Source organism: Chlorocebus sabaeus, chromosome X, assembly GCF_047675955.1.
Source record: "Chlorocebus sabaeus isolate Y175 chromosome X, mChlSab1.0.hap1, whole genome shotgun sequence".
NCBI classification, from domain to species: Eukaryota; Metazoa; Chordata; class Mammalia; order Primates; family Cercopithecidae; genus Chlorocebus; species Chlorocebus sabaeus.
The window spans coordinates 77224352-77249634 of record NC_132933.1 but is presented as its reverse complement, the minus strand read 5'-3'; the positions used below and the strand labels follow the sequence as shown (position 1 = coordinate 77249634).

Genomic DNA, 25283 nt, shown 5'->3' with positions numbered 1-25283 from the left:
TTTGATAGGGATCACATTGAATCTGTAAATATCTTAAGGTGGTATGGACAGTTTAACAGTATTAATTCTTCCATTTCATGGATATGGAATATCTTGTGATTTATTTGTGTCTGCTTTAATTTCTTGATTGTTTTGTAGTTTTCATTTTATGATTTTTTCCCTCCTTGGTTAGGTTTTTCCTAAGTATTTATTTTTTTGATGCTATTGTAAATGGGATTCCTTTATTAATTTCTTTTATCATAGTTCATTTTTAGTGCATAGGCATGTGACTGATTTTTGGATGTTGATTTTGTGTCCCGCAACATTACTGAATTCATTTGTTACTTTCAATAGTGTTTTACTGCAGTCTTCAGGGGTTTCTACATATAAGATCATGTAGTCTGCAAATAGACAATTTTACTTCTTCCTTTCTGAGTTGGATGTAATTTATTTTTTTTCCCTAGTTGTTCTGATTAGAACTTTTAATACTGTGTTGAATAGAAGTGGCAGGAGTGGGATATTTGTCTTGTTCCTGCTATTAAAGAAAGAGCTTTCAGCTTTTCACCCTTGAGTATGATGTTAGCTGTAGGTTTTTTATGTATAGCCTTTATTATGTTGAAGTACATTCCTTCTATACCTAATTTGTTATGTATTTTTTATCATGAGTGGATGTCATTATTTTTCTAATGTTTTCCTACATCTATTGAGATGATTATATGGTGTTTATTCTTAAACTATTCATGTGGTGTATCACACATATTGATTTATGTATGATGAACCATTCTTGCATTCCAGGGATAAATCTCACGTAATCATGTTGTATAATTTTTTAATGTGGTGTTGAATTGTTGAGCATCATTTCATATGTGTTCTTCAGGGATATTAGCCTGTAATTTTCTTTTCTCATAATGTCTTTATCTGGTTTTGGTATCAGGGTAATACTGGCTTTGTGAAATGAGTTTATAAATGTTCCTTTCTCTTCAATTTATGGAAGAATTTGATAAGGATTGACACTAATTCTCTTTGAATGTTTCGTCGAATTCACCATTGATGCCATGTGGTTCTGGGTTATTTTTTGTTGGGATATTTTTGATTACTGATTTTATCTACTTACTTGTTATTGGCCTGTTGAGATTTTTAAATTTCTTTGTAATTTGGTGTGGTAGGTTGTGTGTTTCTTGAAATTTATTAATTTCTTGAAGGTTTTCCAGTTGTTGGAATATAATTTTTTCTTATGGTCCTTTTTTTTGTGAAAAGAGAAAATGAAAATAAATAAAATTATAAATGAAAGAGGAGCTATTTTCGATTTGACTTATTTTTGCTCTAGTCTTTATTGTTTCCTTCCTTCTGCTAACTTTGGGCTTAGTCTGTTCTTTTTTTGGTTCTTTGATAAGTAAAGTTAGATTGTTTGAGATTTTACTTTTTAATATGGCCACCTGTTGCTGTTACTTCTTAGTACATTTTTTGCTTCATCTCATGTTTTGATATGTTGTGTTTTCACTTTTGCCTTGAGATATTTTAATAATTTTCTTTGAATTTCTTCCTCGACCCAGTGGTTGTTCAAGAGTGTGTTGTTTGGTTTTCACGTATTTGTGAATTTATCTATTTTCTTGCTGTTACTGATTTCTAGTTTTGTTTCATTGTGGTCAGAAAAGATACTTGGAATGATTTTATTTTTCTTAAATTTGTTAAGATTTGTATTTTGGCCTAACATGATCTATCCTGGAGAAGGTTTTGTGTGTACTTGAGAAGAATGTTTATTTGCTATTAGGTGAAAAGTTCTGTACATGTCTGTTAGGTCCATCTGGTCTACCGTTTTGTTCAACTCAGCTGTGTCTTTATCAATTTTCTGTCTGGATATTCTAGCCATTATTGAAAGTTGAGCATTTCACTTCTGAGTATATATCTAAAGGAATTTTAATCAGTATTTTGAGAGGATATTTGAACTTCCATGTTTATTGCAGCATTTTGCACAATAACTATGATAAGGAATAAACCTAGATGTCCATCAGTGAATGAATGGCTAAAGAAAATGTGGTATATATACGTAATGGAATACTATTCAGCCTTTAAAAAGAAGGAAATTCTGTCATTTGTGACAATGTGGATAAACCTGAAGGACATTAAGCTAAGTGAAATAAGCCAGGCACAGAAAGACATATACCACAGGACCTCACTTACATGTGTAATCTAAAAAAGTTGGAATTATTGAAGTAAAGAGTAGAATGATGGTTACCAGAGTCTTCCAGGGATGGAGAATGGAGTAAGGGGGGAGAATGAGGAGTTGTTGGTCAAAGGGTACAAAGTTTCAGATAGAAGGAATATGTTTTGAGATCTATTGCATAGGAGGGTGCCTATAGTCAATAATATTGTATATTTTAATATTACTAAAGTAAGGAGAGTAAATTTGAAATGTCTCACCACAAAAAGGATAAGTAAGCAAGGTTATGGATATGTTACTTAGCTTAATATACTCATTCCATATTTTATACCTATATCAAACACATTTTGCCTTATAAATGTATATAATTATGATTTTTCAACTAAAAATAACATTAATAAAAAAGAAAGTGAGGTATAAAAATATCCTACTATTATTATATTGCTATTTCTCCCTTCAAATCTGTCAATATTTGCTTTATATATTTAGTTGTCCTGATGTTGGGTGTGTATATACAGTCATCTCTCATTATCTATAAGGCATTGGTTCCAGGACCCCTGCAGATACCAAAATCCACAGATGCTCAAATCCCTTAAATAAAATGGCATAGGATTTGTATATAATCTATGCACATGTCCTGTACACTTTAAATCATCTCTACATTACTTATAATATCTAATACAATGTAAGTGTACTTACAATATCGAATACAATGTAAATAGTTATAATGTATTTTTAATTTCTATCATTTTTGTTGCTGTTATTCTTTTATTTTTAAGAATATTTTTGATTAATAGATAGAGAGGTCCAGCTGTAGTTATAATTGCTGTATCTTCATGTCAAGTTGATCCTCATCATTTTATAGTGACCTTTTTGACTCTAGACAGAAAGTGTTTTGAACTGAAGCCTATTTTGTCTGATTAAGTGTAGCTACCCCTACTTTCTTTTAGTTAGTATTTACATGGAATATATTTTCCTATCCCTTTACTTTCATTATATGTGTCCTTAAGACTAAAGTGAATCTCATATATAGCATGTCACTGGGTCTTAACTTTTAAAATTCATTCAGCCACTCTATGACTTTTGTGAATTTGTAGTGCGTATTTTATGAATTATTTTTGGCCATTTCATAGATCTCCATTTCTTTTGAGTTGTTTACTGGAAATTTATTATGTTCCTTTGGTGGCGGAGGATCATGTTTTTCTGATTTTTCATATTCCTTGTAGCCTTGCATTGTGATCTGTACATTTGAAGAAGTCACTTCTTCATCACTTTACAGACTAGATTCTATAGGGAAAGATTTTCTCCTGCAAGTGGGTATGAGGGTACGGGCTGGGTAGGGTGCATATCAGTGCCAGTTTCAGAACCAGGTCTGGGTTTGCATGGGGACATCAATTATGGGGGTGTGCAGGGGTACCAGGTGCAGGAGTGTACACAGGCAACAGGTCGGAGGTATGGGTGTGGGTGCATGTAGTGGAACCCAGGCTTGGGGACAGGTGTCGTGTTGCTGGCTCTAGAAGAGTGCACATCAGCTCCAGCTCTAGGAGTGTGCAGGGTGTGGAGTCCAAGCAACTCTGGATGGTGGGGTCTGCATTGGCAAAGACTGTAGGAGTCCTTGGCAGTGAATGCTGCAGAGGTCCTTGGTAGTGGCAAGGGCTGCTGAGGTTCTCCTGCTCTCATTTCCCCTCTGGGAGACCTTATGGTTGAGGTGATTACTCTTTGTACTGAGCTATGCTAGCCTGGGGTATGGGAGAACAAGGATAAAATTCTTTTTTTCCCTTTTCTTTTTTTTTTTTTTTTTATTATACTTTAAGTTCTAGGGTACGTGTGCGCAATGTTCAGGTTTGTTCCATATGTATACGTGTGCCATGTTGGTGTGCTGCACCCATTAACTCATCATTTACATTAGGTATATCTCCTAATGCTACCCCTCCCCCCTCCCCCCACCCCACAACAGACCCCGGTGTGTGATGTTCCCCATCCTGTGTCCAGTTGTTCTCAATGTTCAGTTCCTACATATGAGTGAGAACATGTGGTGTTTGGTTTTCTGTTCTTGCGATAGTTTGCTGAGAATGATGGTTTCCAGCTGCATCCATGTCCCTACAAAGGACATGAACTCATCCTTTTTTATGGCTGCATAGTATTCCATGGTGTATATGTGCCACATTTTCTTTTTTTTTTTAAATTTATTTATTATTATTATACTTTAAGTTGTAGGGTACATGTGCATAACGTGCAGGTTTGTTACATATGTATACTTGTGCCATGTTGGTGTGCTGCACCCATCAACTCGTCATTTACATCAGGTATAACTCCCAATGCAATCCCTCCCCCCTCCCCCCTCCCCATGATAGGCCCCAGTGTGTGATGTTCCCCTTCCCGAGTCCAAGTGATCTCATTGTTCAGTTCCCACCTCTGAGTGAGAACATGCGGTGTTTGGTTTTCTGTTCTTGTGATAGTTTGCTAAGAATGATGGTTTCCAGCTGCATCCATGTCCCTACAAAGGACACAAACTCATCCTTTTTTATGGCTGCATAGTATTCCATGGTGTATATGTGCCACATTTTCTTAATCCAATCTGTCACTGATGGACATTTGGGTTGATTCCAAGTCTTTGCTATTGTGAATAGTGCTGCGATAAACATACGTGTGCATGTGTCTTTATAGCAGCATAATTTATAATCCTTTGGGTATATACCCAGTAATGGGATGGCTGGGTCATATGGTACATCTAGTTCTAGGTCCTTGAGGAATCGCCATACTGTTTTCCATAATGGTTGAACTAGTTTACAATCCCACCAACAGTGTAAAAGTGTTCCTATTTCTCCACATCCTCTCCAGCACCTGTTGTTTCCTGAATTTTTAATGATCGCCATTCTAACTGGTGTGAGATGGTATCTCATTGTGGTTTTGATTTGCATTTCTCTGATGGCCAGTGATGATGAGCATTTTTTCATATGTCTGTTGCCTGTATGAATGTCTTCTTTTGAGAAATGTCTGTTCATATCCTTTGCCCACTTTTTGATGGGGTTGTTTGTTTTTTTCTTGTCAATTTGTTTGAGTTCTTTGTAGGTTCTGGATATTAGCCCTTTGTCAGATGAGTAGATTGCAAAAATTTTCTCCCATTCTGTAGGTTGCGTGTTCACTCTGATGGTAGTTTCTTTTGCTGTGCAGAAGCTCTTTAGTTTAATGAGATCCCATTTGTCAATTTTGGCTTTTGCTGCCGTTGCTTTTGGTGTTTTAGACATGAAGTCTTTGCCCATGCCTATGTCCTGAATGGTACTACCTAGGTTTTCCTCTAGGATTTTTATGGTATTAGGTCTAACATTTAAGTCTCTAATCCATCTTGAATTAATTTTCGTATAAGGAGTAAGGAAAGGATCCAGTTTCAGCTTTCTGCTTATGGCTAGCCAATTATCCCAGCACCATTTATTAAATAGGGAATCCTTTCCCCATTTCTTGTTTCTCTCAGGTTTGTCAAAGATCAGATGGCTGTAGATGTGTGATATTATTTCTGAGGACTCTGTTCTGTTCCATTGGTCTATATCTCTGTTTTGGTACCAGTACCATGCTGTTTTGGTTACTGTGGCCTTGTAGTGTAGTTTGAAGTCAGGTAGCGTGATGCCTCCAGCTTTGTTCTTTTGACTTAGGATTGCCTTGGAGATGCGGGCTCTTTTTTGGTTCCATATGAACTTTAAAGCAGTTTTTTCCAATTCTGTGAAGAAGCTCATTGGTAGCTTGATGCGAATGGCATTGAATCTATAAATTACCTTGGGCAGTATGGCCATTTTCACGATATTGATTCTTCTTATCCATGAGCATGGTATGTTCTTCCATTTGTTTGTGTCCTCTTTTATTTCACTGAGCAGTGGTTTGTAGTTCTCCTTGAAGAGGTCCTTTACATCCCTTGTAAGTTGGATTCCTAGGTATTTTATTCTCTTTGAAGCAATTGTGAATGGAAGTTCATTCCTGATTTGGCTCTCTGTTTGCCTGTTACTGGTGTATAAGAATGCTTGTGATTTTTGCACATTAATTTTGTATCCTGAGACTTTGCTGAAGTTGCTTATCAGCTTAAGGAGATTTTGGGCTGAGACAATGGGGTTTTCTAAATAAACAATCATGTCATCTGCAAACAGGGGCAATTTGACTTCTTCTTTTCCTAACTGAATCCCCTTGATTTCTTTCTCTTACCTGATTGCCCTAGCCAGAACTTCCAACACTATGTTGAATAGGAGTGGTGAGAGAGGGCATCCCTGTCTTGTGCCAGTTTTCAAAGGGAATTTTTCCAGTTTTTGCCCATTCAGTATGATATTGGCTGTGGGTTTGTCATAAATAGCTCTTATTATTTTGAGGTGCGTTCCATCAATACCAAATTTATTGAGTGTTTTTAGCATGAAGGGCTGTTGAATTTTGTCAAAAGCCTTTTCTGCATCTATTGAGATAATCATGTGGTTCTTGTCTTTGGTTCTGTTTATATGCTGGATTATGTTTATTGATTTGCGAATGTTGAACCAACCTTGCATCCCAGGGATGAAGCCCACTTGATCATGGTGGATAAGCTTTTTGATGTGTTGCTGAATCCGGTTTGCCAGTATTTTATTGAGGATTTTTGCATCGATGTTCATCAGGGATATTGGTCTAAAATTCTCTTTTTTTGTTGTGTCTCTGCCAGGCTTTGGTATCAGGATGATGTTGGCCTCATAAAATGAGTTAGGGAGGATTCCCTCTTTTTCTATTGATTGGAATAGTTTCACAAGGAATGGTACCAACTCCTCCTTGTACCTCTGGTAGAATTCAGCTGTGAATCCATCTGGTCCTGGAGTTTTTTTAGTTGGTAGGCTATTAATTATTGCCTCAATTTCAGAGCCTGCTATTGGTCTATTCAGTGATTCAAGTTCTTCCTGGTTTAGTCTTGGAAGAGTGTAAGTGTCCAGGAAATTATCCATTTCTTCTAGATTTTCCAGTTTATTTGCGTAGAGGTGTTTATAGTATTCTCTGATGGTAGTTTGTATTTCTGTGGGGTCGGTGGTGATATCCCCTTTATCATTTTTAATTGCATCAATTTGATTCTTCTCTCTTTTCTTCTTTATTAGTCTTGCTAGTGGTCTGTCAATTTTGTTGATCTTTTCAAAAAACCAACTCCTGGATTCATTGATTTTTTGGAGGGTTTTTTGTGTCTCTATCTCCTTCAGTTCTGCTCTGATCTTAGTTATTTCTTGCCTTCTGCTAGCTTTCGAATGTGTTTGCTCTTGCTTTTCTAGTTCTTTTAATTGCGATGTTAGAGTGTCAATTTTAGATTTTTCCTGCTTCCTCTTGTGGGCATTTAGTGCTATAAATTTCCCTCTACACACTGCTTTAAATGTGTCCCAGAGATTCTTCTATGTTGTATCTTTGTTCTCATTGGTTTCAAAGAACATCTTTATTTCTGCCTTCATTTCGTTGTGTACCCAGTAGTCATTCAGGAGCAGGTTGTTCAGTTTCCATGTAGTTGAGCGGTTTTGATTGAGTTTCTTAGTCCTGAGTTCTAGTTTGTTTGCACTGTGGTCTGAGAGACAGTTTGTTATAATTTCTGTTCTTTTCCATTTGCTCAAGAGTGCTTTACTTCCAATTACGTGGTCAATTTTGGAGTAAGTACAATGTGGTGCTGAGAAGAATGTATATTCTGTTGATTTGGGGTGGAGAGTTCTATAGATGTCTATTAGGTCTGCTTGCTGCAGAGATGAGTTCAATTCCTGGATATCCTTGTTAACTTTCTGTCTCGTTGATCTGTCTAATGTTGACAGTGGAGTGTTGAAGTCTCCCATCATTATTGTATGGGAGTCTAAGTCTCTTTGTAAGTCTCTAAGGACTTGCTTTATGAATCTGGGTGCTCCTGTATTGGGTGCATATATATTTAGGATAGTTAGCTCTTCCTGTTGAATTGATCCCTTTACCATTATGTAATGGCCTTCTTTGTCTGTTTTGATGTTTGATGGTTTAAAGTCTGTTTTATCAGAGACTAGGATTGCAACCCCTGCTTTTTTTTGTTCTCCATTTGCTTGGTAAATCTTCCTCCATCCCTTTATTTTGAGCCTATGTATGTCTCTACGTGTGAGATGGGTCTCCTGAATACAGCAGACTGATGGGTCTTGACTCTTTATCCAGCTTGCCAGTCTGTGTCTTTTAATTGGAGCATTTAGTCCATTTACATTTAAGGTTAAGATTGTTATGTGTGAACTTGATCCTGCCATTATGATATTAACTGGTTATTTTGCTCGTTAGTTGATGCAGTTTCTTCCTAGCCTTGATAGTCTTTACATTTTGGCATGTTTTTGCAATGGCTGGTACCGGTTGTTCCTTTCCATGTTTAGTGCTTCCTTCAGGGTCTCTTGTAAGGCAGGCCTAGTGGTGACAAAATCTCTAAGCATTTGCTTATCTGTAAAGGATTTTATTTCTCCTTCACTTCTGAAACTTACATTGGCTGGATATAAAATTCTGGGTTTAAAATTCTTTTCTTTAAGAATGTTGAATATTGGCCCCCACTCTCTTCTGGCTTGAAGAGTTTCTGCCGAGAGATCTGCTGTTAGTCTGATGGGCTTCCCTTTGTGGGTAACCCGACCTTTCTCTCTGGCTGCCCTTAAGATTTTTTCCTTCATTTCAACTTTGGTGAATCTGGCAATTATGTGTCTTGGAGTTGCTCTTCTGGAGGAGTATCTTTGTGGCGTTCTCTGTATTTCCTGGATTTGAATGTTGGCCTGCCCTACTAGGTTGGGGAAGTTCTCCTGGATGATATCCTGAAGAGTGTTTTCCAACTTGGTTCCATTTTCCCCCTCACTTTCAGGCACCCCAATCAGACGTAGATTTGGTCTTTTTACATAATCCCATACTTCTTGCAGGCTTTGTTCATTTCTTTTTCTTCTTTTTTTCTTTTGGTTTCTCTTCTCGCTTCATTTCATTCATTTGATCCTGAATCGCTGACATTCTTTCTTCCAGTTGATCGAGTCGGTTACTGAAGCTTGTGCATTTGTCACGTATTTCTCGTGTCATGGTTTTCGTCTCTTTCATTTCGTTTATGAGCTTCTCTACATTAATTACTCTAGCCATCAATTCTTCCACTTTTTTTTCAAGATTTTTAGTTTCTTTGTGCTGGGTACGTAATTCCTCCTTTAGCTCTGAGAAATTTGATGGACTGAAGCCTTCTTCTCTCATCTCGTCGAAGTCATTCTCCGTCCAGCTTTGATCCATTGCTGGCGATGAGCTTCGCTCCTTTGCCGGGGGAGATGCGCTCTTATTTTTTGAATTTCCAGCTTTTCTGCCCTGCTTTTTCCCCATCTTTGTGGTTTTATCTGCCTCTGGTCTTTGATGATGGTGATGTACTGATGGGGTTTTGCTGTAGGTGTCCTTCCTGTTTGATAGTTTTCCTTCTAACAGTCAGGACCCTCAGCTGTAGGTCTGTTGGAGATTGCTTGAGGTCCACTCCAGACCCTGTTTGCCTGGGTATCAGCAGCAGAGGCTGCAGAAGATAGAATATTTCTGAACAGCGAGTGTACCTGTCTGATTCTTGCTTTGGAAGCTTCCTCTCAGGGGTGTACTCCACCCTGTGAGGTGTGGGGTGTCAGACTGCCCCTAGTGGGGGATGTCTCCCAGTTAGGCTACTCCGGGGTCAGGGACCCACTTGAGCAGGGAGTCTGTCCCTTCTCAGATCTCAACCTCCGTGTTGGGAGATCCACTGCTCTCTTCAAAGCTGTCAGACAGAGTCGTTTGCATCTGCAGAGCTTTCTGCTGCGTTTGTTATTGTTTACTGTGCCCTGTCCCCAGAGGTGGAGTCTACAGAGACAGGCAGGTTTCCTTGAGCTGCTGTGAGCTCCACCCAGTTCGAGCTTCCCAGCAGCTTTGTTTACCTACTTAAGCCTCAGCAATGGCGGGTGCCCCTCCCCCAGCCTCGCTGCTGCGTTGCCAGTAGATCACAGACTGCTGTGCTAGCAATGAGGGAGGCTCCGTGGGTGTGGTACCCTCCGGGCCAGGTGTGGGATATGATCTCCTGGTGTGCCTGTTTGCTTAAAGCACAGTATTGGGGTGGGAGTTACCCGATTTTCCAGGTGTTGTGTGTCTCAGTTCCCCTGATGTGCCACATTTTCTTAATCCATTCTGTCATTGATGGACATTTGGGTTGGTTCATGGATAGGAAGAATCAATATCATGAAAATGGTCATACTGTCCAAGGTAATTTATAGATTCAATGCCATCCCCATTAAGCTACCAATGACTTTCTTCACAGAATTGGAAAAAACTATTTTAAAGTTCATATGGAACCACAAAAGAGCCCACATTGCCAAGACAGTCCTAAGCCAAAAGAACAAAGCTGGAGGCATCACGCTACCTGACTTCAAACTATACTACAAAGGCTACAGTAACCAAAACAGCATGGTACTCGTACCAAAACAGAGATATAGACCAATGGAACAGAACAGAGCCCTCAGAAATAATACCATACATCTACAACCATCTGATCTTTGACAAACCTACCTACCCTTTTCTATGTGGCCATCCTTAGTTTTTGTGTTCCACTGCTGTGCTACAGATTTGTTATTGTACTCAGGAGCACTCCCGGAGCCATTTTTGTCTATGGATATTTACATTATTGTTTTTATTAGAGGTTGAGGGCCAGCACCTCCTACTCTGCCTTCTTGCTGACATCACTCCTGGTTCTGTCTATTATTGATAGAGCAATGTCGAAATCTCCAACTGTAATAGTAGATTCATCTATTTCTCTTTGTAGTTCTATCAGTTTTTGCTTCACATATTTGGACACATTTTTGTTAGGTACATGCACATTAAGGACTGCTTTATCTTCTTGGAGAATTGACAGTTTTATTATTATTTAATGCCTTTTATTATCCCTGATAATTTGTCGTACTTTGAAGTCTGCTCTGTGGGGAAAAAATATAGCTACTTTCATTTTACTTTGATTAGTATGAGAGTAGTAGTGTATTATTCTCTATTCATTTACTTTTAATCTATTTGTGTGTTTATATTTAAAGTGCATTTATTTAGAGAATAAACAGGTTGGGTTTTGCTTTTTGATCTAATCTGACAATTTTTTAATCTTTTAATTGGAATATTTAGACTATTGGCATTCAAAGTTATTATTGATATATTCAGATTAATATATACCATATTTGTTACTGTTTTGTGTTTGTTGCCCCTGTTTTATGTTTCTATTTTTCCTTTCACTTTTGTGGTTTTGATTGAGCATTTTACATGATTCCGCTTTATCTGCTTTCTTAGAATATTAGTTATACTCTTTTTAACCTCAATTTGTTTTGCTTTTTACTTGTTCTTAGGACAGAGTGATGATTCTAACATTTTTACCTGTGGAACTAGGGGCTGGATTTCCAAAGTCTATTTTTTTTTTTTTTTTTACTATCAGATTTTTGATGGTTAGTTTGCCAACCCTGGTCTAGGAGAAAGACAAGATTCAAATGCCAAAGAGCACAACTATAAACATCAGGACTAGAGGGTCAAAGCCTCTTCCATTCTCTGTAGGAAAATGGATGGATATTGGTGAGGCTGGAGGTGGAAGTCTCACTGGGCCCAAGGTAGAAGCAGAGAGTTTTCATCCAAGTCACCTTGGGGTAACCAAACCAGAGAACAAAATGAGTTGAAACAATATAGGAAAGCCAGGCGCGGTGGCTTACACCTGTAATCCCAGCACTTTGGGAGGCTGAGGCGGGCGAATCACGAGGTCAGAAGATAGAGACCATCCTGGCTAACACGGTGAAACCCCGTCTCTACTAAAAATACAAAAAAATTAGCCAGGTGTGGTGGTGGGTGCCTGTAGTCCCAGCTACTCGGGAGGCTGAGGCAGGAGAATGGTGTGAACCCTGGAGGTGCAGCTTGCAGTTAGCCGAGATCATGCCGCTGCACTCCAGCCTGGGCGACAGAGCGAGACTCTGTCTTAAAAAAACAAAAAAAGAAAGAAAGAAAGAAACAATGGTAGGAAAAATGATGGTTAAGGAGGAGGGGAGACTGACTGAATGTTACTCCAAGTTTAAGAAGGCTAGACACAGGAATTTGAAGCTGAGACAAAGCCGGACATCCAGAACCAGGGAGATTAAAAGATGAGAGCAAGAATAAATGCAGACAACTTGGAATCAATGGCAGCAGCAACTGGGGTGGGTAGTTGGTGTACTGGAAAAGAATGTGAGAATGAGGATATGCTTTTAGAGGTGGTGTGAGAGGTCTGAGGTGATTACTAAAATACCTGTTAGTATATGTAGCTTAGATTTATGAGTCAGCATGCAATGTGAAATAAACACATCATGGAGAATGGGCTATCCATTTGCTCAAGCATTTGCCCTTTGAATTACAAACAATCCAATTACATCCTTTAAGTTATTTAAAAATATACAAGACTTATATTGTGCTATATATAGTAGATCTTATTTATTGTATATTTTTTGTACCCTTTAACCATCCCCATCTCCTCCTCAGCCCCCATTCCCTTCCCAGCCTCTAGTAACCATCCTTCTCTTCTTTATATCTATGAGTTCAATTGATTTGATTTTTAGATCTCACAAATAAGTGAAAACATGTGACATTTGTCTTTCTGTGCCTAGCTTATTTCACTTTACATAGTAATCTCCAGTTCTATCTATGTTGCAAATGATTGGATCTCATTCTTTTTTATGGCTGAATAGTACTCCATTGTGTATATTATCTATCCATTCATCTGGTGGTGGACACATGGGTTGCTTCTAAGTCTTAGCTAATGTAAAAAGTGCTGCAACAAAAAGTGCAGATATCTCTTTGATATACTGATTTCCTTTCTTTGGGTATATACCCAGCAGTGGGATTGCTGGATTTTATGGTAGCTCAATTTTTAATTTTCTGAGGAACCTCCAAATTGTTCTCCATAGCGGTTGTGCTGATACACAGTCTCACCAACACTATATGAGACTTTCTGTTTCTCCACATCCTCACCAGCATTTGTTATTGCCTGTCTTTAGATACAATTCATTTTAAGTGGGATGTGATGGTATCACATTTAGTTTTGATTTGCATTGCTCTAATGATCAATGATGTTGAGTACCTTTTCATATGCGTACTTGCCATTTGTATGTCTTCTTTTGAGAAAGGTCTATCCAAATATTTTGTCCATTTTTTGATGGGATTATTAGATTTTTTCCTGTAGATTTGTTTGAGCTCCTTACATATTCTGGTTATAAATCCCTTGTCAGAGGGGAAGTTTGCAAATATTTTCTCCCATTCTGTGGGTTGTCTATTCACTCTGTTGATCATATGCTTTACTGTGAAGAAACTTTTGTCCATGTTTGCCTTGGTTGCCTGTGCTTGTGGGGTATTGCTTAAGAAGACTTTGCCCAGACCAATGTCCTGGAGATCTTCTTCAATGTGTCCTTGTAGTAGCTTCATAGTTTGAGATCTTAGATTTAAGTATTTAATCTATTTTGATTTGATTTTTGTATATGGCAGGAGATAGGGGTCTAAATTTATTTTTTGTCATATGGGTATCTAGTTTTCTTAGCACCATTTATCAAAAAGATTGTCTTTCCCCCAGTGTATGTTCTTGGTAACTTTGTCAAAAATGACCTCAACGGTGGGTTGGTAGATTTGTGCCTGGGTTCTCTATTCTGTTCCATTTGTCTACATGTCTGTTTTTATGCCAGTACCATGCTATTTGGGTTACTATAGTTGTGTAGTATAATTTGAGTCAGATAATATGATTTCTTCGATTTTCTTCATTTTTCTTTGGATAGCTTTGGCTATTCTGGATCTTTTGTTATTCCATATAAGTTTTAGAATTTTTTTATATTGCTGTGAAGAATGTAATTGGTAGTTTGATAAGGATTGCATTGAATCTGTAGATTGCTTTGGGTAGTATGGACATTTTAAAAATATGGATTTTTCCAATACATGAACATTGAATATCTCAATATTTTTGTGTCCTCTTTAATTTCCTTCATCAGTGTTTTATAGTTTTCATTATAGTAATCTTACACTTCTTTGGTTAATTTCTGAGTATTTAATTTCATGTGTAGCTATTGTTAATGGGCTTCCTTTTTAAATTTCTTTTTTCAGATCATTCACTGTTGGCATATAGAAATGCTACCGATTTTAGTATGTTGATTTTATATCCTGAAACTTTACTGAATTTGTTTTTCAGTTATAATAGTTTTCTTGCGGAGTGTTAGGATTTTCCAAATATAAGATTATGCCATCAGCAAACAAGGATAATTTGACTTCTTTCTTTCTAATGTGGATGCTCTTTATATCTTTCTTTTGTCTGATTGTTCTAGCTAGGATAAGTATGATACTAGCTGTGTGTCTGTCATACGTGGCTTTTATTGTGTTGAGGTGTGCTCCTTCTGTACAGTTTTTTAAGGGTTTTTTTCCTGAGTTGATGTTTAATTTTATCAACTTTTCAGCATAAATTGAAGTGCTCATATAATTTTTATCCTTTATTATGTTGATATGATATACCATATTTATTCATTTGTGTGTATTGAACCATCTTTGCATCCTAGGGATAAATCTCACTTGGTCATGAGGAATGATCTTTCTACTGTATTGTTGAATTCAGTTTGATGGTATTTTTTGAGAATTTTTGCATCAATATTTATCAGAGATATTGTCCAGTAGTTTTTTTCTTTTTTTAATGTCTTTGTCTGGTTTGGGTATCAGCATACTACTGGCCTTATAGAATGAGTTTGGATGTATTTCCTCCTCTGTTTTTTGGAATAGTTTGAGTAGAATTGGTATTAGTTCTTCTTTAAATATTTGGTAGCTTGTATGTATCTAGGAATTTGTCTATTTCTTCTAGATTTTCCAATTTATTGGCATATAGTTACTCCTAGTAACCACTAACAATCTTTTGAATTTCTAACAATCTTTTGAATTTCTGCAGTATCAGTTGTAATGTCTCCTTTTTCATTTGTGATTTAATTTACTTGAATTCCTCTCTTTTTTTCTTAGTCTAGGTAAAACTTTGTCAATTTTGTTCAACTTTTCAAAAACAGCCACTTTTTGTTTCATTGACCTTTTGTATTGTTTTATTTCAATTTCATTTATTTCTGCTCTAATCTTTGTTATTTCCCTTTTTTATTAGTTTTGAGTTTGGTTTGCTCTTTCTTTTCTAGTTCTTTAAGACACATCATTAAATTTTTTGTTTGAAGTTTTTTCTCTGTTTTGATGTAGGCACTTATAGCTATAAATTTCCTTCTGGGTACTGCTTTTGTTGTGTCCCATAAGTTTTGATATGTTGTGTTTCCATTATTATTTGTTTCAAGAAATTATTCATTTTTTTTCTTAATTTCTCCATTGACCCACTTGTCATTTAGGAGCATGTTGTTTAATTTCCATATATTTGTATCATTTCCAAAATTCCTCTTGTTATTTATTTCTAGTTTTATTCCACTCTCTTCAGAGAAGCTGCTTGATATTATTTCAATGTTTTTGAATATATTATGAGTTGTGACTTAACATATGGTCTATCCTTGAGAATGATCCATGTGCTGAGGAAAAGAATGTTTAGTCTGTAGTTATTAGATGAAATGTTCTGTAATTATCTATCAGAACCATTTGGTCTATAATGCAGATGAAGTCTGATATTTCTTTGTTGATTTTTCTGTCTAGAAGCTTTGTCCGATGCTGAAAATGGGATGGTGAAGTCTTCAGCTATTATTGTACCAAGTCTTATCTTTCTCTATAGCTCTAGTAATAATTGCTTTATATATCTGAGTGTTCCAGTGTTGGGTGCACATATATTTATATTCATTATGTCCTCTTGCTTAATTGACCCCTTTATCATTATGTAGTGACCTTCTTTGTCTCTTCTTAAAGCTTTTGTCTTGAAATCTATTTTGGCTGACATAAGTATAGCTACTCCTGCTTTTTGTTTGTTTTGTTTGTTTCCATTGACATGGAATACATTTTTCCTCTGCCTTTATTTTCAGGCTATATGTGTCTTTATAGGTGAAGTGTGTTTCTTGAAGGCAACACATCAGTGGGTCTTTTTATTTATTTAGCTGGTCTGTGTCTTTTGATTGGAGAATTTAGTCCATTTTCATTCAATGTTATTATTGGTAAGTAAAACTTATTCTCACCATATTGTTATTTGTTTTCCAGTAGTTTTGTGGTCTTCTCTTTCTTCCTTCTTTCCTTTGTGTCTTCCTTTAGTGAAGGGAATCTTCTCTGGTGATATGATTTTGCTTCTTGCTTTTTATGTTTTATGTCTCCATTGTATGTTTTTAGGTTTGAGATTACCATGAGTCTTGCAAATACTATTTTGTAACCGATTATTTTAACCTGATAACTTAACACTGTTAGCATAAACAAACAAATGAGCAAAAGAAAAAAAGTAGAAACCTTATGGTTGAACTTCATCCCCTCACTTTTTAATATTTTGTTGTTTCTATTTATATCTTATTGTATTGGCTATGTCTTGAAAATTTGTTGTAGTCATTATTTTTGATTGGTTCATTATTTAGTCTGTCTACTTAGAATAAGAGTAGTTTACACACCACAGTTACAGTGTTATAATATTCTGTGTTCTTCTGTGTACTTACTACTACCAGTGAGTTTTGTACTTTCAGATGATTATTGCTCATTATTGTCTTTTTATTTCTGGTTGAAATACTCCTCTTAACATTTCTTATAGGACAGGTCTGGTATTGATGAAATTCCTCAGCTTTTGTTTGTCTGGGAAAGTCTTTATTTCTCCTTTATATTTGAAGTATATTTTTGCTGGCTATACCTTTCTAGGGTAAAAGTTTTTTTTCCTTCAGCACTTTAAATATGTCATGCTACTCTGTCCTGGCCCATAAGGTTTCCACTGAAAAGTCTGCTGCCCGATGTATTGGAGCGCCATTGTATGTTATTTGTTTCTTTTCTCTTTCTGCTTTTAGGATCCTTTCTTTTTCCTTGACCTTTGGGAGCTTGATTATTAAATGTCTTGAGGTAGTTTTCTTTGGGTTAAATCTGCTTGGTGTTCTTCAACCTTCTTGTACTTGGATATTGATATCTTTCTCTGGTTTTGGAAAATCCTCTGTTGTTATGCCTTTGAATAAACTTTCTATTTCTATCTTTTTCTCTACTTCCTCTTTCAGGCCAATAACTCTTAGTTTGTCCTTTTGAGGTTATTATCTAACCTCAAAATGCTTTTTTATTTGATTTTTCTCAACACAGCTATTTTGAATTTTTTGTCTGAAAAGTCATATATCTCTGTTTCTCCAGGATTCATCCTGATCTCTTACTTGCTTCATTTGATAAAGTCATATTTTGCTGGTTGATATTGATGCTAGTAGGTGTTCTTTTTTGTCTGGGCATTGAAAGGTTAGGTATTTATCGTAGCCTTCACTCTGGGCTTATTTGTAGCCGCCCTTCTTGGGAAGGTTTTCCAGGTATTTGAAAGGACTTGGGTATCATGATCTAAGCTGCTTCTGCTCTAGGGAACACCACAAATATAGTAATATTGTGGTTTTCACAGACTTATAGAGGTATCCTCTTCATGGTCTTGGACAAGATGGGGAAGAATTCTCTGAATTACCAGGTAGAGACTTGTTCTCTTCCCTTACTTTCTTCCAAACAAAGAATCTCTCTTTCTATTATAAGCCACCTAAAGCTGGGAATGGGTGACACAAGCAACCCTGTGGCCACGACCACTATGGCTGTGCTGGATCAGACCTGAAGCCAGCCCAGTGCTGGGTCTAACCTAAGGCCTGCTGTGACCACTCTCTGGCTACTTCCTGTGCTCACTCAAGGTCCTGGGACTCTACAGTCATCAAGTGGCAAAGCCAGTCTAGACTGTGTCCTTCCTTTCAGGGAGGCAAGGTCCCCCAATTCCCTGGTGGGTCCAGAAGTGCTGTTTGGAATTTACGGACTAGAGTCAAATTCCTTTGAAGTCTACCAAGTGTTCTATTGCTTTGTGACTGCGCTGGCAGTCAAACCACAAAACACATTTTTAAAAACTCTTCCCTCCCCTTTTCAAAGGCAAAGGAACCTCATTTCCTAGCTACTGCCACGCCAGGCCACAAAGAGTACTACCAGACTATTGCTTATATTCCCTTAATGCCCAAAGCCTCTTAAGTCAGCTTGTTGTGAATGCTCCCTGGCCTGGGACTCACCCTTCAGGACAGTATTCTCTCCTTTGGCCCAGGGCAGGTCCAGAAATGCCATCCAAGATTCAAGTCCTGGAATTGTTCTACCCCTCTGTGGCCATGCTGGTACCTAATGTGAAAGACAAAGTCCCCTTTCCTTTTTTCTCTGCTTTTCTCAAGCAGATGGAGTTTTGCCCTGTAGCCACTACAGCTGGTCACGTGCTATGAGTCTCACCTGAAGTGAACAAGTCTCAACCACTCACCCAAGGCGGGTGTCACTGCTCATTATTTAGGGTCAAAGGGCTCTTCAGTTGGCATATGATAAATGCTGTCAGGACTGGGTCCTTTCCTTCAAGGCAGCAGGTTGTCTTCTGGCCCAGGGTGTGTCTAGAAATGTTGTCTGGGATCTAGGGCCTGGAATGGGGGCCTTAGGACTCTGACCAGTGCCCTATCCTGCTGTGGCTTAGCTGGTAACTTAGATGTAAGATAAAGTTCTCCCTACTCTTCTCTCTCTTCTCCTCAAGTGGAAGAAAGGGGTCTCTTTTGAAGCCATGAGCTGTGCAGCCTGAGGTTATGGAGGGGTGATGGCAATATTCCCTTGGCTGCCCCAGCTGATGTCTTAGTATGTCATGCGCTCACTCAGTTCACTGTCTCCAGGCCTAATTTAGCACTAGAACTCACCTAAGAGTTGCAGTTCTTATGTCCTAGACTGCTTTTCAAGTTTACTTGGAGACACAGGATACTCTAATCTTTAGTGGTGAGGTTTGCAGGCACTCAATTTTGGACTTCTAGGATTCATAATTTTCCTCTGGCAAGATCTGGTTTAAATGCTCCCTTCATAAGTGGGCATCAGCTGAGTTTGGTCTGGTTTTCCTTTCTGCTCTAACTGGGTAGCACTGAGTTCATTGTGTCATAACTGCTGTGTTCCTTCTCCCTCAGTGCCTAGAGAAGCTCTCTGCACCGCTCTGTGGCTGCCAGAGTGGAAGAGGGGTGGCATCAGCAGTTCAGGACTTTTATCTCTTCAGTGCTTCTTTTTCAACAATATGAAGTTAAATCCAGGTACTATGAGTGCTCATCTGATTTTTGGTTCTTACGAAGGTATTTTTTTCTTCTGTATAGATAGTTGTTAACTTGGTGTCCTTGTGGTGGGGATGATTGGTGGAGCTTTCTATTCCATCATCTTGCCTGCACATAATTTTGTGGACGGTTAAGAGTTATTCTAGTGATGCAATAAGGATACACAATTAGATTATAAAGGAAAAAGACACAGTTGAAGTCTGCAGAAATCTCTGTGCAAGCCTTGCATGCTCTCCTTCTCTAATGAGGGGTGACACAGAGCACATGCTTGGCCCAGCAATGAAAATGCAGCAACATGTGTGAAATGATTTCTACCATGGAAGCCCACTAGAGACTCAGCACCCAAGATTTTTACTGGGGACTAATCACACAAGCACTCCCTGCCTGGCACATGCCAAAATGCCGGATTCCCAGCAGGAAAGTAGGTGTTCAGCATAAATCAATATAGCTTGCACATATAATCTACAGTGTGCCTCCCTAATAAGTTATCTGTTGACTGAGAATACTCCAGAACCAAGGCTGAAGATGTCAACCAAGGGCCAACCTTATAACTAGGCCCTTCTAAGAATAGCAGTCTCAGGCCTGCTAAATTAAATCTTTATTGCACACCATTTATCTACTGTGCTATAGCTGAAATTGATAATCAGAATGTTCTCAGGCCAGATAATCTTTCAGAATCGTATTCCTCTGCTACTTCCTAAGATTTGGGGCCTGTTTTAACTTCAGGAAAATAGGAAAAAGGAAAGTTATCTATAAAAGAAAGTCTACATTACTTGGTGTAGACTGAGTTTTTCTGGCCTCTGATGCTGTAAGTTGTGATAGCTACATTAGACCTCCATGAAATTTTGGTATTTTTCAATGTGGTATATCCATGTCTCAATAATGGCCTTGATCATCAACTTTCTTTTCTCACATTGGGTAGCTGCCTTTAGCCATGACCAACCTTTTTTGAAAATTAGTAGTAGAGAAATAATTTGCCAGGGTAAATGGTTGGATATTCATAGGCCAATATTATGAGAGAAATAGTTTTTAGCTCCTGAAGTGCATAACTGTTTTCTGTATAACTCTTTCCTTTTGTTGGAAAAGTAATTTAATGGAGTAGTCATTAATCTAGCAACTCCAGAGCTGCTAAACTTCCTTGATTATCTGGAGCGCTTCTTGGTATAGAACTTCTGATATTCTTTCTGGAATCATGTGGATGCCACGGCTCAACAGGCATAGTTCAAGAGCTTTTCTTTTATTCTTGAAAGCAAATTTCTCGAGGTTGACCTAGAAGGGAGAGTGGTGTACCTGGTCTGAAATCAAGAGTGTCATTCACTTTTAACAGAGATGTCACTTAGAACTTCCCTTTCCCTGGGAATTTAGGTAAATATAGCTTGAATCCTCAATTTTATAACCTGTGCAAGTCTAGTATTCTCCCTATGATTGCGGCGAATGTTCAGTCTTATATCTTCCCATATGCCTCTCTGCTATTTAGAGACAGAAGGTAGGTATTAGTGGTTGCTCTCTGCACCCCAGTGATAGGGGTGGGGAGAGTTGTGAGGGGAAATGAGGAGCGACTGCTACTGTGAATGCAATTTATTTTAGAGGTGATGAAAATTATGTAAAACTGATTGTGGTGATGGTTATACAACTCTGTGAATTTATGAAAAATCATTAAATTGTATACTTTAAATGGGTGAATTGTATAGTAGGTAAATTTTATTTCAATAAAGGTGTTACTTTTAAAAAAAAAAAGTAAGAACATGTGTAGATTTATTAAGTATTGCAGATTTGCCACCAGAAGTGTTGCAGCAGTTTGCTTTCTCACCATGAACGTATGAGAGTGCCTGTTTCCTCGCAGCTTCACCAACAGAATATGTTGTCATTTTTTTTTGCCAGTCTGATAGGTGAGAAATTGTATCTCAGTGTATTTTTACTTTGCATTTCTCTAATTCTGAGTTTGAACATCTTTTCATATGTTTGAGGATAGTTTTTATACCTTTTGTATGAATTGTCTGTTTATATATTTTCCCCATTCTTCTATTGGGTTTTTGGTTTTATTCACTCAATTTTTAAGAGTTCTTTGTATATTAGGAATATCAGCCATAGTCTGTCAGTATCCACATCCTTAACCATTACACTCCATTGACTTCCTGCTTTGGCACTTTATCCACTTAAACTCACTTTTTCTAACTTTTGTAATTGTAAATGGCTCAAATACTTATCATAGAATGATTTAAATGTAGTATAGGCCCTTAAAACCTACTATTTAGGGGCATGTTTCAAGCCATGTTCTCCTGGAGCTCTACCAGTTCTGGGAAAATTGAGGTAGGTAGTATAGCTGGATAGCCTATTCTGGGATATTTGGGGAAGTATTTGTTTCTAAGACTCTTTGCTATTTATTTTTCTCTATAGCGCCAGCCCTACAAAATGAAGAACCTAATATCTCTGTTGCAATCTATTAGGCCATCCTTAATGCTAATAAGTAAAGGTGGAATCATAGTTACTGAGATAGCAAGTCATCTTGCTTTGGTAGTCAGCGCATGGGGAGGAGTAGTAAAGGAGTTTCACCATTCTGTTTAACTTCACTCTTCTTAAGCTGCACTGCTGATTAGCTTAAGAAAAAAGCTATAAAACTTTTGTTTTGTCTTGTAACTTTGCCACTCTTAAGACCTTGTCTAGCATCCTTAGTATTCACCCTTTTGGAGTGAGTCTACCTTATCATTATTATTATTATTATTGGTATTATTGGTTTGCCCTTGACTACCTTCACCTGCCTTGTCCTTGACAGCTTGAAAGTTTCTTTAAAAACTAACCATGCAATTACCACATGACACAGTAACTGAATTTGGGGGCATTTATCCCAGATAAATGAAAACATGATAAGATGGCGGCGCTGAGCGGTGGCGATGGCGGTGGCGATGGCAGTGGTGCGGGGCCCGGGGAGGCTCTGTTCAATGGGGACATGGAGCCTGAGGCCGGCGCCGGCGCCGCGGCCTCTTTGGCTGCAGACTCTGACATTCCCGAGGAAGTTATCCTCCAAAAATGTAGAAACCACACTTTTAACTTATAAACCAACAGAAGAGAACAAATAATTAATAAAAATTAATCCCGAAGAAGTGAAGAAAAGAAAGAACCAGTAAGACAAATAGCACAAAGTGTGGAATATCAAACAAATAATCGATTAAGTTGACACAGGAACATATAGAGGCCCTATTAGACAAATTTGGTGGGGAGCATAATCCACCATCAATATATCTGCAGGCCTATGAGGAATACACCAGCAAGCTAGATACACTCCAACAAAGAGAACAACAGTTATTGGAATCTCTGGGGAACGGAACTGATTTTTCTGTTTCTAGCTCTGCATCAATGGACAGTGTTAAATCTTCTTCCTCTTCTAGCCTTTCAGTGCTACCTTTATCTCTTTCAGTTTTTCAAAATTCCACAGATGTGGCCTGGAGCAACCCCAAGTCACCACAAAAACCTATTGTTAGAGTCTTCCTGCCCAACAAAGAGGACAGTGGTGTCTAGAAGGTGTGGAGTTACAGTCGGAGACAGTCTAAAGAAAGCACTGATGATGAGAGGTCTAATCCCAGAGTGCTGTGCTGTTTACATAATTCAGGATGGAGAGAAGAAACCAGTTGGCTAGGACACTGGTATTTCCTGGCTTACTGGAGAAGAATTGAATGTGGAAGTGTTGGAGAATGTTCCACTTACAACACCCAACTTTATACGAAAAACATTTTTCACCTTAGCATTTTGTGACTTTTGTCAAAAGCTGCTTTTCCAGGGTTTCTACTGTCAAACATGTGGTTATAAATTTCACCAGCATTGTAGTACAGAGGTTCCCCTGATATGTGTTAATTATGACCAACTTGATTTGTTGTTTTTCTCCAAGTTCTTTGAACGCCATTCAATACCACAGGAAGAGGAAGAGGCCTCCTTAGCAGAGACTGCCCTTACATCTGGATCATCCCCTTTCGCACCCTGCTGAGACTCTACTGGGCCCCAAATTCTCGCCAATCTGTCTCCTTTAAAATCCATTCCATTTCCACAGCCCTTCCGACCAGCAGATGAAGATCATCGAAATCAATTTGGGCGAAACCGGTCCTCATCAGCTCCCAATATGTATATAAGCACAGTAGAACCTGTCGATATTGATGACTTGATTAGAGACCAAGCATTTCGTGGTGATGGAGGATCAACCACAGGTTTGTCTGCCACACCCCCTGCCTGGGTCACTCACTAACATGAAAGCCTTATAGAAATCTCCAGGACCTCAGTGAGAAAGGAAGTCATCTTCATCCTCAGAAGACAGGAATCAAATGAAAATGCTTGGTAGACAGGACTGGAACGATGATTGGGAGATTCCTGATGGGCAGATTACAGTGGGACAAAGAATTGGATCTAGATCAGTTGGAACAGGCTACAAGGGAAAGTGGCATGGTGATGTGGCAGTGAAAATGTTGAATGTGACAGCACCTACACTTCAGCAGTTACAAGCCTTCAAAAATGAAGGAGGAGTGCTCAGGAAAACATAACGTGAGTATCCTACTCTTCATGGGCTATTCAACAAAACCACAACTGGCTGTTGTTACCCAGTGGTGTGAAGGCTCCAGCTTGTATTACCATCTCCGTATCATTGAGACCAAATTTGAGATGATCAAACTTACAGATATTGCACGACAGACTGCACATGGCGTGGATTACCGACACGCCAAGTCAATCATCCATAGAGACCTCAAGAGTAATAATATGTTTCTTCATGAAGACCTCACAGTGAAAATGGGTGATTTTGGTCTAGCCACAGTGAAATCTCGATGGAGTGGGTCCCATCAGTTTGAACAGTTGTCTGGATCCTTTTTGTGGATGGCACCAGAAGTCATCAGAATGCAAGATACACATGTATATGCATTTGGGATTGTTCTATATGAACTGATGACTGGACAGTTACCTTATTCAAACATCAACAACAGGGACCAGATAATAATTATGGTGGGATGAGGATACCTATCTCCAGATCTCAGTAAGGTACAGAGTAACTGTCCAAAAGCCATGAACAGATTAATGGCAGAGTGCCTTAAAAAAAAAAGAGATGAGAAACCACTCTTTCCCCAAATTCTCGCCTCTATTGAGCTGCTGACCCGTTCATTGCCAAAAATTCACCGCAGTGCATCAGAACTCTCCTTGAATTGGGCTGATTTCCAAACAGAGGATTTTAGTCTATATGCTTGTTCTTCGGCAAAAACACCCATCCAGGTGGGGGGATATAGTGCATTTCTTGTCTATTGAAACAAGTAAGTGAGAGAGTGCAGGAGAGTAGAAACAAAAGGAAAATAAATGAACATATGTTTGCTTATATGTTAAATTGAATAAAATGTTCTTTTTTTAAGGTGAACCAAAGAAAACTTGTGTGGTTAAAGACTAGATATAATTTTTCCCCAAACTAGTATTTATACTTAACATTGGATTTTGAACATCCAAGGGTTAAAATACATAGACATTGCTAAAATTTGGCAGTGCCTCCTTTACTTTCTGTTCTGGGTTTGTTTCATTCACTTGGTTATTTTAAGTATTAAACTTCCGTTTTCTCATGCAGCTTTTGTCACTAGCTATCACTTGTCCACTAGGGACTCCAGAAGACCATACCTGTGCCTGTGTTTGCAGGTGGGAAGTTGGCAGTAAGTTAACCTGGGTTATATAAAGCAAACTGAATAGATCTGATTTAGGAAGTCACTAGAATTTAATAATTTTTTTTTTTTTTTTTGAAACAGAGTCTCGCTCTGTTGCCCAGGCTAGAGTGCAGTGGTGCAATCTCAGCTCACTGCAAGCTCTGCCTCCCAGGTTCATGGATTCTCCCACCTCAGCCTCCAGAGTAGCTGGGACTACAGGCGCCTGCCACCACACCCAGCTAATTTTGTTTCTATATTTTTAGTAGAGATGGGTTTTCACTGTGTTAGCCAGGATGGTCTCGATCTCCTGACCTC

The 25283-nt window shown here is 38.2% G+C and overlaps 1 pseudogene; it reads left to right on the top strand.

The window, feature by feature from the left end:
• Positions 1–22180: 22180 nt before the first annotated feature.
• Positions 22181–24680, top strand: LOC103247449 (serine/threonine-protein kinase B-raf-like; annotated as a pseudogene).
• The last annotated feature ends 603 nt before the right edge of the window (positions 24681–25283 follow it).